Genomic DNA, 20,204 nt, shown 5'->3' on the forward strand with positions numbered 1-20,204 from the left:
TGTTTTAAATACAGCATCAACAGTGGCTGCTGAAATGAAGTTAGGATTTGGATTTCTGGAACTGTTTCTGAACACTCTGAGACACGCTGAGCCTCTCACAATCATCGGAGGAGTAGTCATGACTCATGAGTCTGGATTTTTGTGCTTGTGCTTTACAAGGAAGTAAAAATGTAATATTTTACTGGGGACTGGTAATTGCCATTGCATCAAAATGTTCCCATCTCAGCCCTCAGTGCTATAGCTGCAGCATTAGCATTGATTACTTCTGACATACCACAAATTAGTTTCTTCAGTTTCTTCTCACACATTAAGTCACAATATCTGGCTTTAATTAATGCTATATTGACAGCTGTGTCTGTCTTTGGAGGAATCATTATATTCAGTTCCATTATTGCTTCGGTGGTGATTGTGTTACTGTTATTCTTTTCATATGTGCTGTGGGGAGATGCTGCTGCAATAGTGTTTGTTTTATGTTTTTCTTTAGCAGCTGCAGTAGCAATAGTTCGCTGACAGGGGGTTGTTGGACCTGCAGCATTTCTTCTCTCTGCTGCCTGTATTTGCCATGTGTTTTTTTTTTTTGCAGGTCACAGATCAGTATGTTTACTCCAGTGTTTCCTGCTATGATATATGAAGATGACAGTACAGCGGTACTGATTAACTCATAATATGCAGAGAATCTCAAAACTTTGAAGAGATTGCAATGCATCGTCAAAGTCAAAGCCTAATTTATTTGAATAATGCTTTTTACAGGAGTTTTTTTATATGGATTTTTCAAAGCAGCCTTACAGGAAACCATTATGTTAATGTTTTAGCTTTAATTATCATGTCTTTTTAGTTTCATAATGTATTAAAATATAGTTCATATAGTAACTTGATATAGTTACTTTTTGAGATGATATAAACAATCAGACAATTAAGATTCACAATATATCACTTTACGTGAGTGTACTGTATGTATGCAGAAAAAGTTGGTCATTCTTATCTATCCAACTATATAAAGTGTCCAATGTACATGAATATGCTGTCTAATGTAATTTTACATGTGTTTAAATACAGTTAAATTTTGTTTAAAAGAAATGAGTTCATATAAAAATCTGAAATGAACCGGTTACTTTACTGTTTAAACTGCTGACTAAATTATGGTTGCAGACTTTTGTACATTAGCTCCATTCTTTATTTTGGAGCGTGAAATAATAGTTGTAAGCCATATGTATTTTATTTATTTATATTTAGATACTCACCACACAAAGAGACCCACAAGGTTTGTTTTTCCTTCATATAGAGAAGTCTGTAGAATCTTAGATGTGTTTAACTACCCACATTTTCTGGTCTAACGAGATTCTCATTATACTCCATATACTCTCAAAGGACTGGCAAGCTGGGATCTCAAGTGCAGTGTAAACAAAAATGACAGTGATGTGTGATGCATTTACAGTATAGGTCTTTTATAGGTCTTCTCAATTAAAGCTGTTATATATCGAGTGACCAGACAGGGGCGCCATAAGTCTGTGTTACTTCATTAGCGAAGCGAGGATGTTACAGTTGCAGCTGGAAACCTGTGTTTGAGCTACAGACAATGAGAAATAAAACGACATACACTTTGGCTGGTTCTCAGAACATTTCACATTTTAGAATAGCTCATATTAGGTCATACGTGTTTTTATCTTTCTTCTAAACTCTTTAAAACATTTGGATGTGGCCTTCATTATCTATGTAAAATGTATAAGAATATTCACCTGCATTAATATCGTTGAATAAGTAGGTTGGAGAATTATGTCTTCCACCGTTTACAGTAAGTATTTAATCAGTGTTGTGAAGATGACATAAATTAATGAGCTGGACTGTGATGGATTTCCTGGAGGCTATTAAAAGTGGAAAGACCCTATACATTTTCTTTCATTAATAATAATAATAATAATAATAATAATAATAATAATAATAATAATAATAAAACGTGTACTTAACATTGCATGAGATGAAATCATATTTGCTGCATTCGCTCCAAAACGCTTTTTGCACCAAGTGTTTCGCTGAATAGGTCTATACACACCACATAATGTCCTCGCAGTTCAGTGCGCGTGAGTGGGCGAGTGGGGAAGCGCGAGAGGAGGGGTGAGGGAAGGAGGGGGTTCACACACACACACACACACACACACACACACACACACACACACACACACACACACACACACACACAGCCGCACTGCACTTCCCTGCTCGCGCCGCGTCGCTGGATTTCTTTCTTCACATCACTTCGTCTCGCATCTCTCCGTGTTTCATTCTCGCGCCAAAGAACAAGAAGAGCGGGAAAAGGTGACGCCGGACCGCCGGAGACGCACAGAGAGAGAAGGAAACTCCACATCAACACCACCTTTCCAAGATGAGCGAGGTGAGTGAGTGAATCAGGGGGTTGTCGATGCAGCAGACGCATCAGTGACTGCAGGTGAGTCTCCTGTAGCGCTCCTCATCGCCTCGTTACTGCTTTCGGGAAAATGTCTCGACAAGTGCGACGAAACGCACGATTTGCACTAAAAACAGAATGTTTGATTTAAAAAGTCGCCTTTAACACACGATAGAGCAGCTGTCTTGCACTTTCCATCGGTGTGCTCCTCCCCACCCCCATCCACCGCATCTCTGAAGCTGCACTAAACACAACCACCGCATCAGTAAAAGTCTGCGTTTCCTTCTCATTTTCCCGCTCTTGTCCCAGAATAAATAACTTTTTTATTTATCGTTATTCGAGAAAACATTTTTTTTTTCATTTCTTTAATTTTATTTATTTAAAGAACAAGGGGGAGATTTTGGGGAGATACTTTATTCTATTTCGAAAATTTTACAAATTTAAGGAATGCATGATATTATTGTCTCCAGACGGACGTTACCGTTGACGTACTAGTTTGAGAGGAAAAAAGTTGGTATAAATTCAAAAATCTCTCTCATTATGGTATTTTCTGAACTATTTTTATACATTTAGATTTTTAAATGATATCACAAAGTGGTAAGATCATTGGTGTAAAAATAGTTTCTTGCTTACCTTTTATTACAACACTATCTCAGAATATACCGCGCAATTTCCCGCCAGTACAATGGTGCCTCTGATCACTTGCGTTATCATTAACATTAACACAATAAACTCTCAGATAACACAGTTAACAATGCATTTAGTAGAAGGTTAAGTAAAGTTTCATCAATCCATACTGGTATAGAAATAACCCCCCCCCCCCCCCCCCAACAATGAGAGAATTTAATATTTTTAAATAGCTGGTTAATTCAATATATTTTGTAGTTATACTGAGTGAGCTTTGTCTAAACTCACAGCTCTTGCATATCAAGTGTGATTCTCCTTTCCATGACTGAATTTAGATGACTTAAAAAGTATCTTGTAGAATGTGGTTTATAGACACCGTTCATGTGAGCACTTCTCATGATGAAGAGATGGAAATATAATAGATCGCACTGATTACTTTTCTCTTTGAAATACTCCAGAGGTGTTTTGAAGGAGTTGGTGATATTGTGACAACACACTCTGAACAGATAAACTAAACCATTCTGACTCATAACCCCTTGGCATTTCATTTCATGAGATCCCAACATGGCCGCATGGCTGTTGGATGACATTCTGACACTGGCTCAGAGCTTTTTCTGATGGTCAGGTCAGGCACATGTGACATTGCTTAGGTGTATATGACCCAGAATGCTGGGTGAAGTTGATAGTTTTTTTTATTTTTCCTCTTTTATTGACAAATGCTAATGCTGATATCTACATGTGATACCACAGCTTACATTCTGCAATGCTAAAATCAATCACACAGCTGAGATCTGATATATAGTATATATTGCTTAATGTAAGTGTATTGTATGCAGGAAAAGTAGGATGTCCTATATTTACAACTTTCAATAGATTGCCATGTAATAATGTAGTTTACATTTTTCAACACTCTAACAATCAAGCAATTGAGATTTGCCATAAAACACTCAAAACTAGGGATGTCCCGATCAGGTTTTGTTGTGCGCCCGATCCGACCCAAGTCATTGCATATTGAGTATCTGCTTATACTGAGTCCCGATCCAACACTTGTATTTTCCCAGTGCTTGGTGCACATTTCAAGTGCATTAAAGTTATTAAAATCAATCCAATCTACTCAGGGATGTGCAGAGACTTTCACAGGGGCAGGGGATCAAATGTAAAAAAGGGGCATCTATCATCACTAATATCCATCTATCTATATATGCACTCACTGTATAAAGACATTGGTAGATGTAAACATGTTACAAGGATAGATATTGTGAACCAGCTGTGTGGTCTCAATCATTAAAATTGGACTATTGATATAAAATTCTTGTTTTTTATAAGTACAATAAGCAGATTAATTGCATCATAAAGGGGGAAAAAAGTTGAGATAAGGTTAGAAAGTATGAAGTTCGCGAATGACAGAATGCTGTTCTATTAGTCAATGACGTCTCAGATGTAAAAGTAAATAGTCAACAAATGAATGCAGAGTGATTCCTTGCACAAATTGCACATCAAATACGCTAAACATGGAATGTTAAATGCGCTAGAACAGACTTAATTTTCTTTTCCTTTTAATGGCCGTGGACTGTTGAAAGTGCATATCGCCACCTATTGCATGACACTGGCATAACAGCTGACGAATCAAGGGTGGATCAGGCTTAGGAGAGCTCGGGACATCCCTAATAAAAACATAGCAAAACACTTAATGTAGATCAGTTGAGTCCTATCTGAAACTGCTGTAATATATAATAACATACAATGATTGTTGGAGAATTGTTGAAGAACTCTATTCTGTGCTGTGAGGAAGTTCTTTGCACTATTTGCACATGAGTGGGTCGCATCCCAAACAAGTCAAAGCGGTCCTGCCCACCACCGCAGTATAAACACAGCCTCATACAGCACAAAACGGCCCACCACACACTAAGCCCTAATAGAGACAATCAGAGAAAGAGTGAATGCGACATGCGGCACAGAAACCTAAAGGGCCTGGAGAAAGAGCCACACACGGAAACACTCGAGCAGCGTTTGCATCAATGGCAACTTCAACTTCTGCAGGTTTCCCTGATCTCTCTCTCTCTCTTCCTCCCCTCTCAACCTACAGCAGCTCCCTGGGGCGGCACTTAAATGCTGCAATCTGTCTCTGTCTCACAGGCATCTCTCTCTCTCTCTCAAAGGCATGCTTTCTCTCCCACTCCCTCCCTCCCTCCCTCCTTCCCTCCATCATTTCACCTGTTCTCCAACTGCAGTTCTTACAGAATGAAACAAGACAGATCTTTATTGGCGAATCAGCCGAGAGACGCAGAAAGAGAATAAAGGGGAGGATGTGAAGAGAGAGTCAGTGAATGGACGCGAGGCAGGGTGCGAAGGCGTTAATTGCGTGGGCTGCTTTTCCGCTCCCATCTTTCTTTCACACTGTCTGTGACCTTGCTTTTCCCTTCTCCGTCCCCTGAGATTTCTCCCTCCCTCTTCATTTAATTCATCTCGTCTTTTAGGCGCATTTCACCCCGAATACAGATGTCTGTTTCCTCTCTTTCTGCCTTGTGCAGTGCAGCCACTCCATAGATGTCTCTTCCGCTGTCTTGCTTTTAAATGAGAAGGGAAAAGTGCAGAATAAACTCCCAGCGCTCCGGGCAGAGGATGGGGAAAAGATAGAGAAGGTGAATAAAAACAAATGTATCAGAGGACTACACTGCTCCACTGCAAATCTCCATCCTACGGTGAACGGCTGCAGTCACGTGACGGCAACATTGTGGCAATGTTGCTGAGACGTTGATGGGAATTGGCAACTACAACACTGACTCAGTCTCTGAGTTCCTGCTCCTTTTCTTGGTACATTTTGTTCCTGTCATGTTTTTCCTCTGCAGAATTGACAATGATGGCTTGAGAGTTCAGCTGGGCAACTACTAGAGAATATTACCTTGAGAAATGTATTGGTACTTTTCAGCCCTTTGATGACATTTGACACCTCAATGCTTATTTGATTATTATTATTATTATTATTATTATTATTATTATTATTATTATTATCAGAGAAACCTAGGGTTGTGCAGTATGATATATCATTTATATATCAGAAAACTATATTCTACTCACAATATACTCACATGTGTCGGCATGGTAGACTTTACAGCTGCCAAGAAGTTTTGCAACTTAAAGGGGTCATGAACTCAAAAAACCAAAATTTCCTTGATCTTTTGACATATAAGAGGTCATTGTACTATAAAACATCCTGTAGTTTTCAGAACTTAACTTTCTCATTAGTCTAAAAACAGCTTATATTGAAGCCAGTCTGCCGTAATGACAGCTTGTGGAATGTATGAGTCTATGACGTAATAGTGTGGATAAGCACCGCCTCCACAAAAGAAGATCAATGCCTGCTTCTACATTGCTGCCTGTTTAGCCCCGCCCACAGATTATACATCACTGCCTGTTTAGCCCCACCCACAGATTATACATCACTGCCTGTTTAGCCCCACCCACAGATTCCATGTCACTGCCTGTTTAGCCCCGCCCATCGTTTCTCACAGGTAGGGTAAAAAAGGCAGAAAAAAAAAAGAGTTCAACTGATTTGTGATTAGGTTGCTAGTATATCGGCTCATCCAATCAGATTTCTAACATTTTTATTTGTAATTTAAGTGTTTCATAATATAAAGCTGTTTTCAGCCTTGTTATTCATTTGGTATGATCTCTGGTATTTTGGTTTGTGTTCCAAATAAAAAAAGAAATGAGAGGAAGACACTTCCATATATAAACTTAGCTTTATATCTTTCACTGGATTATACAGAAATGGTCATTACTACAGTACATGGATACATGTGCTGTGAGTAGTGCAAATATGATAAATACAAACTGACATGTAGGTGACACTGATATGACTCATATGAACACAGATGATAAAATGAGATCATTACGTATGTCTTTATATGCGTTTCTGTATGAACAAGCTTTGAAGTGTTCATATTACTGTACTCATTCACTATAGATGATTCTATATGATCTTGCTTTTTTAGGACTAACACATTCACCACCATAATACAAATTTATACTATGCATGTCTGAATCTGATAGGCTGATGAACATTCAAAGGTGTACAATTATTTTCAGGGAAACTCACCGCGAATGTAGTTCCTGGCAGCTCTTGATCACATTACATGTCCATATCACTTCGCCAAATGATTTCAGTTATTTCAAAGGTCTTACAGCAGCAATAACCAAAGCCCACAATGACAATGGCCAAACAAATAAGCACAGTAAACAATAGCATAAAAACAACAGATCATTTCCATGTTTTGCCACAAAATTATGTTTTATTATGAACAGAAAGCACATACTCTCTTTCTCCCGCTCTCTTGCTTACAGATGCACACACACACACACAGGGCCCTATCATACACTCGGGGGGAAATGCAGCGCCAGGCAAGACGCAAGTGCTTTTGCTAGTTTCAGCCTGACGCAGTTATCATTTTCATGTCCTGCGCCACGTTGTTTAAAAAGCAAATGCATTTGCGCCCATCTGTTCGCTCATGGGCGTGCTTGTCTGAAAACGGGGTGTGTTCTGGTGCATTGTTGGCACGTTGCTATTTTGAGGCAAATGAAATAGACAGAGAGTGTACTGCGCCATTGACTTTAGACCAGGTTTTAGTTGGTCAATGGCACAGTAGTTTTTTTTTTTTTTTTTTTTTTTGTCATCGAAAGAGCACGTTAGTAAGTTAGTAAGTAAGGATTACAGTGTAAAAGATTATTATTGTGTAGGCTACATGAATTTAACAATACCTACACATCATAATGGATAGTCATGGCATGTATCTGTTTCCTCTCTGGAGACACATGCAGTCTTTGCTCTTGCAAATTTCACCGTGTAAATAGCAAATCCGCCATGGTGCGAGCACAACTGGCTCTTAAAGGGAATAGAATATGAGACTTTGATTGGTTTATTGCACGTTATGCCCAAAAACACACACATTACTCATTAAGAGAATAGGGACAAACCGTTTAGACCATGCGCTGGGCGCACCGACCATTTTTCCCGTCATCAAACTAGCAAAAGTGGATTCTGATATGCCTCAAGTGCACCTGCGCCTTGCGCTTTAGACCATGCCCTTAGATCGTTAAAATAGGGCCCAAACAGTTTGCACAAGTGCGAATGATGTTAGTGCTACTCCACTGATTTTTTTAGTAAGATAGTTTAGAAACTTGACATGACATTTCTCACAAGCGAGGTAACAACAGCACTGTTCATGGAGAAAATGAACTTAAAGTTTCACTGTTAGTAGAGACGCTAGCCGAATACACACAGAGACACAGGCTCGTAGAGGTAATTTCTCTCTCTCTCTCTCTCTCTCTCTCTCTCTCTCTCTCTCTCTCTCTATATATATATATATATATATATATATAATAACTTAGTTTTCAGTTTGCATTAGTCTGTTATAAAAAAAGCCTGCAGTACACTAAAATGACATTTTGGAATTAGCCACAGAGGCGTTGGATGAGATGTGGAAGTTAATCTTACTCACAATAGCATTTTAAGTACAAAAACCAGATGAATATATCATCTGATCAATGTCTTGAGGTGTGGTAATCTGGCATGATGCCATTGAAGAATTTATTTATTTATTTTTTGTCTAAATGGTTCCATAAAGAAACTTTCTGCTTCACAAAAGGTTATTTGGGGCAAAAGAAGGTTCTTCAGATTACAAAAAGGTAAGACAGAGATGGTTCATTAAAGAACCTTTGACTGAATGGTTCTTTGTAGAACCAATAATGATTCTTGGATTGCATCCGTTTGAAGAACATTTTAAGCACCTTTATTTTAAAGTGTATAAGCGGTATAATTGACTCTGTGCCGTTGAATTTTTAGAAAAATAATGGACACTTGTTTTGCCTCGTGGCCGCATCACCACCTCAGCTGTGCATTATTTTTCTAATAATTCAATGGCCCATCATCAATTATTCCTTACATAAGTCCCTTTACACAACAGTATTCTTTTATAATGTACACTATAATGTTATTCTTTATCCAAAGAAACAAGTGGAACATAATCTGAAGTATTTCATCTAACACATTGATGTCAGATATTGAAAGTGGAACTTACAGTAAGAAATTGGTATGTGAATGTGCCTAGCATTAAACACCTCAACATCAACTCAAGACGTCTGGACTAACCATTAACTGGACGATATTAGAGAGGCTGTATATAAATAATGTATATGCGTGAAAGAGTCACGCACACTTGCTGACCAGAATAGCATAGCTGCAATTTTGACTTTACAACAGCACTTAAGAGAAATTTGAAAACTAGCATATTTATCAGTAACTGCAGCGCAGATATAAAAACCTGCTGTAATATTGTATTTGTTCTGCATTTAAGAGTTACACTTCATAAGTTCATTAAACTGAACTTTGATTGTGAATACTGCCGTAAACTGCAAATGTAGTACACCATCATAAATGTACCACAAATGTACCACACAGTATTTGCACTGTATAGTGAACTGCAGTTAGATTATAGGGGAGCATAATGACTGCACTGCAGTTACACAGCAGACTACGTATTTATGTACTAGAATTTAAAAGCCTTGTAAGTACTGCAGTAAAGTTTATTATTGAGCAGTAAGGCATCAGTGGACAATGCAAAACTGCAGTTTTTACTGTATTGATTGCAATAGTACAGCAGGTCATTTTGTAAGAGAATGTTTAGGTCGTTAATGCAAAGGTAAAAAACAAAACATATTTATTTATTTATTTAATATACAGTGAAGTCACACAGTGACCAGGGTTAGGGATATATTCCAACTCTTCTGAAGCATACAATAACTTATAGCTATCATATATTCTTAAATATCTGTAAAATTGACTGCAGTGCACAAGTGGTGGTGGTCAGTGGTCTTTTAAAGATGTCAAGGGGATACACATTTTGTGTTTTGTTAATTAAGAATAGCCGCAAAGATTACGTTTAGCTGGTTTATGCAACCAAACCTCATTATTTCCCATGAAAATGATAACATACAAGTCAAGTCAAATAGCGCTTTTCACAATACACATGGTTACAATGCAGCTTTACAGAAATGTATGTTAATGTTTTAATATCTTCATGCTTTATAGTTGCATTTAGCAGATTGTTGCTGGAAAAAAAAAAAAAACACAGAAAAAGCCTCAGTTAAACACCAAATGTGCATACTTTACTCTTCATTGTGTTGCAAAAAAAAAAAAAAAGAAAGAAATTCTTCCTGTATTGGTCAAGAAGTGAAAATAAAATATGAAAGTTTGAGTTTATTTCATTATGAACGCACACGTGTTGTAATTATGTCAAACTCGTAAGTAGGAGCCTCTCAGGAGGACTGAGCAGCATTCCACTGTCAGTGAAGCACAGCTTTATAGGTCTGTGTGGGCTGTGTGTTCACTGAATCCTACTATTATGGTGCTTTTTAAAGTTTGACATCTTCTGGTCACTGCATGCTTTTGTAATGGAAAAGAGCAGCTTCAGTCACATGGGTTTAAAGTGACATAAGGACGAATTAATGATGATAGAGGGTGAACTATCCCGTTAAACATCCTCCAAAGGCCTGGTTTGCAATCAAGTTATTGATTTGATGTAAAAATGTTTCGCAGGATCTACAGCACTATTGAGCAAAGGGCAACACTTGGGAGCATTCGCAGTTTTGATCTCAAACAAGCGCGTGTTGCCCAAAGCTGACAGTGAATGGGCGGTGTGTGTCTGACCTTCTCTCTCTCCCTCTCTCTCTCTCTGTCTCTGTCTCTCTGCCCTCCAGCGTGGACACACAGGGGAGGCCAACAGCAGCCAAATGTCCGCCACAGGCAACAAAGGTCTGTCTGCTTCTTCACAGGTCTCTCACATTTACAGAAACACTGGGACGTTGTATCACACACACTGTCATTGTGCATTCCAGCTGTAATTTAAACTCTATTTACTTTTCAATTACCCAGTGATTATTAGTGGGGTTCAGAAAGTAAGCAACCTACTGTACCATCCATTCACAAACACTACAGCATCATTAAAGCCAGTTTTGCATAGGCACTTGAATTGAACAATTAAATACGATACTTGTAGCTAATATAAAGTTACTATAATATAAAGGCCACTTAAGTGACTTAAAAGGATACACTTTCATGACTTTCTTTAAACACACATTTAAAAAGTGCACTTCGTAATAATGTCACATTAACCGTGGTGTTTTATTTAAAATTTTGAATGCTATGTTGTATAAATGCTAGTCGAAGTAATTATGAAATTATATATAAAATGTTCTCAGACGTGAGTGTAATATTTTTATATACTTAATTTCATGTTAATGGATAGTTTATTATTGTTTAAAATAACACTGAACACACTTAAGCAGAACCTAAGCACTGTATATTATTCCCATAGCAAGTATGCTGAAAGTATGCTAAAGTCAAATTCTTTTTCGCAAGGGTTTTTAGATGAGTTGATTCACGCGATGGTTTGGTTATTGTGTTCTAGAGAAGGCATCTGATGCTGCAGGAAAACCTGAGCAGGAGGAAGAGGTCGATATTGACCTGGAAGCCCCGGAGACGGAGAAAGCAGCCCTCGCCATCCAGAACCAGTTCAGACGCTTTCAAAAGAAGAAGAAATAGACATACTTGAACAATTAGGACATCTTACACATGGTTTAGGAAGAAAATGTGAGGAGGGGTAGAAAGCAAGAGAAAGAGAGAGAAGCATAACATAAGCGAGCATGAAATGTATCTAGTCTCCCCTCTGCTGCTCCTAAAGCCACATATCTACCCCCCCCACCCAAAAAAAGAAAAAAATCTCCTCTTTAACTTCCCCGCTTTATCTCCGTCCCATATGAGAAGCCATTCTTCTTCTTTCACTCATAGAGTAAGCACAGCACACGACAGTCGCTTTAGAAAAGCACATCTTCTCTTGTCTCTTCTTTCCGTCTCTCTCTGTGGTTTTGAGTGTAGCATGGGACTAAATCTCAGGTTTGGCTCGGTGTCAGTCGATGGAAACCGTGTGTCAGCCGGGACTTGACTCCCGGGGTGATGTCAAAACAGTGACAACTTACAAACATTAGCACAATTGAGTAGTCCAGACAAACGCCTACCGCCTGTTCAAGTCAAAATAACCTTAACCTAAAAGGTATGTGATTTCCTTACCAACCTGAATTATTGAAGCACCTGTGGTCAGCACAAAGAATCAAGAGACAACAAGAGCCAAGAGGACCTGTAAGAAAACAGGACACTGCTTCAGAAAGTGTCTACACAGAAGGATAAAAGCTGCAGCCAATGGAAGAGATGTCTAAATACGATGTATTCATTTGCAAGAAACTTTGCCCTCGTCCTTGCAATCAATCCTGTTCTCCATGTGTCATTTGATCAGAATAGTACGTAGAGCGAGTGCCTCTGGTCACTGAAATGAAATCATCGATCAGTTTAGCCAGTCATCGGACAGGATCAGGATACACTATCGTGTTGCAGCAGTGGTAACCTGAGCCAAGACGCATACACAGTATTGACTGACTGCGCTTCCCAACACACAACCACAGATTTAAAGTCACTGGAGAGATCAGACAAGAGAAACACGTTGAAGATGTGAGAAGGAAACAAAAACGCACAAGATTGTTCACCACGAATAGTAACTCCAAATCCCCAGTGCACAACTTCTGGGCATTCACACTTTTCCTCGCATTTAAATCTGCATGTGGCACACTGACCTGCTCTGAAAAGCCAGGCCTCTATCTACGCCTCAGTCTCTTGTCTCAAACTAATTAATGCTCAATTAATTATTATTGGAATGTAACCTCTTTTTCTATTTAAAGGAGAAAATCTCTTTGCTAAGACTCAGCTTTGTAAGAAAGTTACCTTCATAACCCAATGGGTCGATTTACATAGTCAAAATTCTTTTGGTAAAATGCAAAAAGAGTTAAAAAAACAAATTCCACTTCAACCCCAATGGTTTTTCCTTTCATTTCTACCTCTCATTAACTCTTTGTACCCACAAGACCGCTTTCATTTGTCCCTCTGTCATTTTTTTATGGCCCATTTTAAGCATGGCCTCATTCTGCTTCCCCTGAAGGCTTTTCAATCCTCAATCTCTCTTGTATGGCATGTCAACTACACTGGGATTTCAAAGCCCGTTTTAGAGTTTGATGGAATATGTGACAGAGCAGCTGTGGTTCATACTGATGTCATAGATACTATATTACAACTAGAACATAATATTATTCGACATAGAGACAAAATGAATAGGGTACTGTAAATTGAAAGCATGCAGCAGTATATCTAAAACACGATATTTCTTGGTTCCATTCAATAGCCTTGATTCTATCCTGCACTTGAGTGATTGACATCGGTCTTGTTCCAATTCTTCAGCCGTCTGCTTTCTCCTTCTCGCCCTTTACTGCAAGCTAATCTGGTTAAGGGCTCAGAAATGAGGCGTGATAGAATTTGGCTCACTGAGAAAAGAACCTCGCCATTCATTGAGTGTGTAGTACTACAGCCACATTTCGCATGTTTCTATACCTTTGCAGCCAGCTGAGGTTTAGAGAAGGGATGGAAGGGGAGACATTTTCTTGAAATCTGCTGGAACCTTTAGCAATAACGGCAATGCTACGAGAGACGGGAGCATCTCCAAGCGCTGGAGACACTGACAGACCTCTGCATCCACTGCTGGGAATCCACCGAAGTCAAGAATCGCCATCAAATGCATCCCGAACCCAGCCTTGCTTATCTGCTAACCTCTTTAAACAAACCAGGTTGCATCATTCTCTGTCGTATTGCTTGTATTCTTCACTCACTGGGCTGAACATCCGATTGAACAAGATAGACGTCAGTCACACTGTAATCTGCCCTTGTTAGTCTTGTTTGAATTCGACTGAGAATCCATTGTTTTGTTCTTTTATAACTCTGGTTCACATTTAGGTGCTGCAGGGGTGCAGATTGGAAATGTTGGGGTTTACAGTATGTTACTGCTTTTTCTGTGAGTCCTAGAGAAGAAATGTGGAAATGCTTGTGACAAATCATCTTTTCGAGGTGCAGAACCCTGTATTTTCTGTTTTAAACTACTGTACTCTATGTGTGGAGGAGTGAGAGATACAGCACTCAAACAGCCCTCTGTTCTTTTAACACTGCACAAATAAAACTTGCTGCAACTTGCTTAAGAAAACCTCAACCATGGTTGTTTTGTGTTCTTCTTGTTTGGTCATTTGTCTGTTTTAACCCTACTCTTAAAATACTTGCAGCTTTTGGTACTTTCCACGATCAAATTTTGTAACTGTGTTGATTGCATTAAGTCTCCCCTGTTAAACATCCTTAAGATTGGGGAACTTTTAAAGACACATCATTGGATCCTTTCTACAGAGTAGATTAAAGACAAGTTCATCTTTTTATTGCTTCTCTATCCATTCTCCAAACCGCTTGTCTTATGTAAGGTAACTTGCCCAGTCAAACATAAAATGGAGCAAACTTAAAACAAAAATGCCTCTTGGCTTGTGGTTCGAATCAGGGACCCACTTGTTCTGAGGCTTTGACATTGCAACCCATTGGCCCACTCGTTTCCCCTTTTTCCACGTTTTACTTTGCATTGTCAACTTCCTAGTTAGGTGTGTAAACAGCATTCTCTGAAGGTGAAACACATTTTGCTGACTCTAAAAAATGAACAAAAATATGACTTTTGAAGACCTTGTGTAAAGTGCTAACAATGGATAATTAAGGTGGCTGTAAAAATATCCAGGTCAGAGAATAGTACATTTATTACCCATGGCACTCACATGTTGGAACGCTGACCTCATTAATCCATGTTATGACGTCCTTGTGCTAAAATGTTCCTCTCTGTCATCTCCCATCTGTGCATTTTCTTTCCTACTGATCCGAGGACAGCGTTTTGTTGCCTATATCAGTTACCTGTGCAATCCAAACAGGGGAAGTTGGTCCAAGATCAGTGTTGAAGAAAAACATCCTCCCAGTTCATGTAGTTATCCCCAGAGGAGGTTTGTTTCCGTCTCTCTGTCCCATGAGTCAGTCTGTTTGGCTTCACGGCTGATGAGTATAGACTTCAGCTTCATTAGCCGCTGTCTCTAGAGTGCAGGAGCCCATCAGCAACCGCCTCGGGTCTCTGTGTAATCTCCCAAAAGTAGCACGTGGGAAGAGACAGAGCACTGCTGGGTAACAGTATGGAAACTGATGCGCAACACCTAGGAAGCTGGGGATAAACAGAGCGGTTACACTTTCCTGGATGCTGACAGCTGTAAACAAATGAAACTGGTGATTTTTCAGAATGTAAATACACAATTCATTCAAAAACTAGATTTAAACCCTTTGAAAACAGTCTTATGTAGATATCGGTGGAGTGCAGCGTAGTAGTGCACTAAAGGGAAAAACATTCATGAAAACGATGATGCAATAACATGAGCCCCTCCAGGCGGCCCTTACGGATATCACAAGGAAATTAAACGTGCCGTAACACCGTATCATACTCAGAAACATCCCCAGAGCTGCTCTCGTACAACGTGCACCACTGGTGTGAAGAGAGAGCACAGCGTCAACAGACTGAGACAAGCTGTTTGAAAGGTAAAATATGGTAAGATTAGCACTTCAATCTGTGGTGGAGAAATGCCCAGTGATCAGTGACAGTGAGAAAAATGGAAACAGACGTGATAATGACCTCGATTTGGAATCAAGCTTTAATAAGGCCTGAAAGCAGCTTTCCATTCATCTCAAAAGCTGGGTTTCCATCCAATGTTGCAAATTTAAATTGTGCATAAAAACGGGAATATTGCATGAAACATTTGTGAATAACAACTGCAGTGAGTTTGTGAGCTGATAAATAGCTAATAATTAATTAAATCATGAATTTATTTACATGACCATTCTATATTGTGAATATAGACAAAGCTAAATGGTATGAAACACAGTAGGATTTTAAGAAAAAAAAAAGAAGAATTAGGAAGAATAAATTAGGAATTATTTACTGACAATGTGTAAATGATATGTGATCATGCAATCCATAAAAAAGTAACTGTAATCTGATTATGAGCATTATAAAATATAATACACTCTAATTACGAGTACTTGATGTTTGGAATATGACTACATGTAATCAGTTATTTACCAGCTCTACCTGTGGATGTATGCGACCTGCTCTGTGACCAAAGGTTTATGATTCTTACACGTTTTTGTTCATCATAATAATCTTCATAAATTATCACAATGTTGAAAGTAAGAGAACTTTCTTACTTTTTTTTTTTTTTTAATCAATCAACATATTGTAAATTGGTTATGTTTTCTCTAGTTCTCATGAGGTTGGGCTGTCAATGAAGAAAGATGTTTTTTTTAGGGTTAACCCAAACAAGCTAACCAGCCTAACCTTGACCCAGAGTAACTGCAACGTGATGGCCAAGCATTTGTGCTTGCATAAAGCCCAGATCCAAAGATAAGATCGCTTGATCTGGAAAGCATCTGCTGCGTTCAAACATCTGACAGACGTCTGTTAGATGTCAGTTTTACATACATTCTAAATCGTAAACATCTTAAATACATCTAATAAACGTCTATTTGACATCTGACAGGAAATGTCCTATAGACGTAGTGCAGATGAGCAAAAATCTCAAGATGAGTAAAAAAAAAATGTCTTAACAGATGTAAATGCAGATGTTAAATAGATGTCTCTGTGATGTACGTGTGTTATCAGGGTGGCAAACTGATGGCCGATTCATGTGAATGCATACAAATCATTTGTGCGATCAGCCTACATCTTACACGTAAGATCACCACCTCGTGAAACAATTCAGTTTTTTCATAAGATTAGGTAGAAAAAAACCTGATTGAGCCTCGAGGTTTCGTAAAAAAAAAAAAAAAACCTAAGACAGACAGCTTTTTGTCCGTATTATGTTAGGAATCCCTCTTTTACCTGCAGGTTTTCTGTACAGTTTAAAGCATCTGTGTGATTCAACATGATGTCATGAGAAATCTGGGCTGTATGTTCTTTTCTGGGCTCATAGAGGGTGGGAGTGAAAAAGAGAGAGAGGGGAGGAGAAATGAGGGGACATAATGGGTTGTGTGTAAGTGTACACCTAAAGAATACATCGACACAGGATCTGAGGGGAAGAAAATGTGTGTGTGTGTGTGTGTGTGTGTGTGTGTGTGTGTGTGTGTGTGTGTGTGTGTGTGTGTTTGTGTGTGTGTGTGTGTGAGTGTGTGTATGTGTGTGTGTGTGTGTGTGTGTGTGTGTGTGTGTGCGCGATTGCAGCAACGGCATAAAGTGCTGTTACGCGGGGGTGGAGAGACAGAGGGAGAAAATAAGAGAGAGAACAGAGCTTCTAATAATAACCCTGAGAGGGAACACAATGATTGAGGCACTGAACACATGGACAGAAGAGAAAAAGACAGAGACAGCGGAAAATGAATGTAGGATCAGTGAGACAGACTTTAGGGTAAATGGAGATTGGAATATAACATGGCTAATGAGGTGAAAAGAGGATCAGATGTGGAATTATGTTCATGAAACATCTGTCAGACATGTATTTTAGAGCTCTTCTGTTCATGTTCACATCTTCACAGTAGGCCTATGCCTAGCAGGGCTGTATTAGTTCATCAATACCAGTGAACACGTCTCAAAACTAACTCAGAGGACTCCAGATGAGGATGTGTTTAAACACTGGTCAGGTGTATGTGTGTACTGTCAGGGCACTAAAACATTTACAGGATTGCGGCAATGCTGTGACAGTAACAGAGATAGCGGAGTGCTGCCCTCCTCTGGTGTGATGAAGACTGTCAGGAACATTTGGGAAAAAAACGAAAAAAAAAAAAACCCCATCTGGAATTGTATCTAATATACATTCAATAAATAAATAAATAAATAAATAAATCTTCATAGAAAGAATCTCCATAAATTTGTGTACAGTAAATTTGCAGCACTGTTCAAAAGTTTGGGCTCAATAAGTACTTTTATTTTGTGATGATACATTAAATTGATCAAAAGTGACAGTAAAGACATTGATAATGTTACAAAAGATTTCCATTTCAAATAAATTCTGTTCTTTTGAACTTCATCTGAAAATCCTGAAAAAATACAATGTGTCACGGTTTCCACAGAAATATTGGGCGGCACAGCTGTTTTCAATATCGATAATTAGAAATGTTTCTTGAACAGCAAATCAGCGTATTAGAATGATTTCTGAAGATCATGTGACACTGAAGACCTCAGGTGAAAAAAAGTGCATTAAATTTCACTTATTTCAGTACACCTAGTACACTTCCATAATGTACTTAACGTGCAAAATTTTGCACACTAATTTTGCTCTTAATATACTAAAAATTATTATTTAGTACTTCTTAAGATAATCTTAAAAACATCTGTGTACTCAATGGGCACCATGGATATGAACTAAAATGTGCTTTTAGCATACTTTCTCTAAAACAAAAATGTATTTCATTACCACTTGTAGTGCAATTGAAACCATATTACATACACTTTTAAATATATTCCTCAAATATAGAAAATATATTTATTGATTAAATTAATTAAATTAATATATACAAAATGTGTATATAATTTATTGCCCACACATTTTTGTAGATTAAATAATTAATCACAAATGCATTGTAATTATGTTAAAATTCCCTTATATGATATACTTTATGTTTATGTCTACATGTTTATGGTGTCTTTAAATAGTACAATCAAGCACACTGTTACTATGTCATTAGTAGCACCTTTTTTTCCCACATTAAAAATGTAGCACTTCAAGTACATTATGCTAAAAGTATACTTACTGTTAAATTGTGAATAGCCTAAATCTAAACACATATGAATAATCCAATCATGTGCTATTAGTGCATTAATAGCAGCCTAAGCACAGCAACCTATAGATTTACTTAAGTATGCATTTCTATACTGTATTTTTCATGAAAATCCAAATAGAATGTGGTGATAGTATATATAAAAACACTTTTAAGCAATGCAATTATAAAACACTTTCTGGTACTTTATTTGACTGCACTTCAAATCAGTATAAGTGTTAGTGATGCTAATTAGTGTATTTATATTAAGTGTACTTAAGTAGCACAGTTGGGAAAATGTACTTATAACTTTTACATTGATATATTTTAAATAAAATCATTTTAATTTAAACTTAGGATAACTATATAAAAGTGTACTAACATTGAACTAATTTTTCAATAATTCAAAGGACACTTTTTTAAGAAATATACTAATAAAATCTGAATATTTTGTGGTAGTATACTTTATTTCAATGCACTAAAAAATCATTTTAAATATCAGTGGTATTTAGTATACTTTTGCAATTGTACTGAAGTACTGCTAAAGAAAAATGAATTTAACTTTTACAATTTTATCTAGGACAAAAATAAGAATCTACTACAAATGTACTTATATTTAAGTATTTCTAGTACATTCAATTACACTTATTTTATTTGATTTTATTTTTTTATCTGGGACTGGAGTAATTATGCTGATAATTCAGCTTTGATCACAGCAATAAATTACATTTTACAATATATTCACATAAAAAAAACTGTTATTTTAAATAGCAATAATATTTCACATTATTACTGTTATTTTACTTACAGCCTAGGTGAGCAGAAGAGACTTCTTTCTAAAACATTAAAAACAGATATGCATTGCAATAAAAACAGATATGCATTGCAATGTTTTATATATATGACTGACCATTTAAATCAGTGATTATGGGGAGTGGTTCAAACAGTAAATGGGAATTTCTGAACACTGCTGTTAGTGGTCTTTTAAACTGTATTGTGCTACAGCACTAACAAACCCACATATGCACTTGTACTCTGGAAATAAGCCAAGCTGGTCAGCAGGGGACAGTTGTTACACTGTATATTACAGTATGTTTTCTGTAGGATTTCTAATTATACATTGAAAAGAGCAGCCATGAAAATATCTTTCAGCCAACAGAACTGCTTTTGGAGCCAAGTGGGATTCTGTGAAATTCCACACATAGTAAGGTGCAATAAAAGAGAAACATGTTGCTTGTACCAATTTACTCCACTATGGGCAAATGCACAAACCACGTATACTCTGCATGAACTTCAGCCTATACTAATAAAAGAATTTTGCATCATTACACAACACGTAATTGTATCACTATAACCACACCGTGGCAATAATCATGATCATATAGTGACTCTGACTAGAACAGTGACAAACTTTTCTGTGATTGTAGAGTT

Source organism: Cyprinus carpio, chromosome B7 (genome assembly GCF_018340385.1).
Source record: "Cyprinus carpio isolate SPL01 chromosome B7, ASM1834038v1, whole genome shotgun sequence".
NCBI lineage: Eukaryota > Metazoa > Chordata > Actinopteri > Cypriniformes > Cyprinidae > Cyprinus > Cyprinus carpio.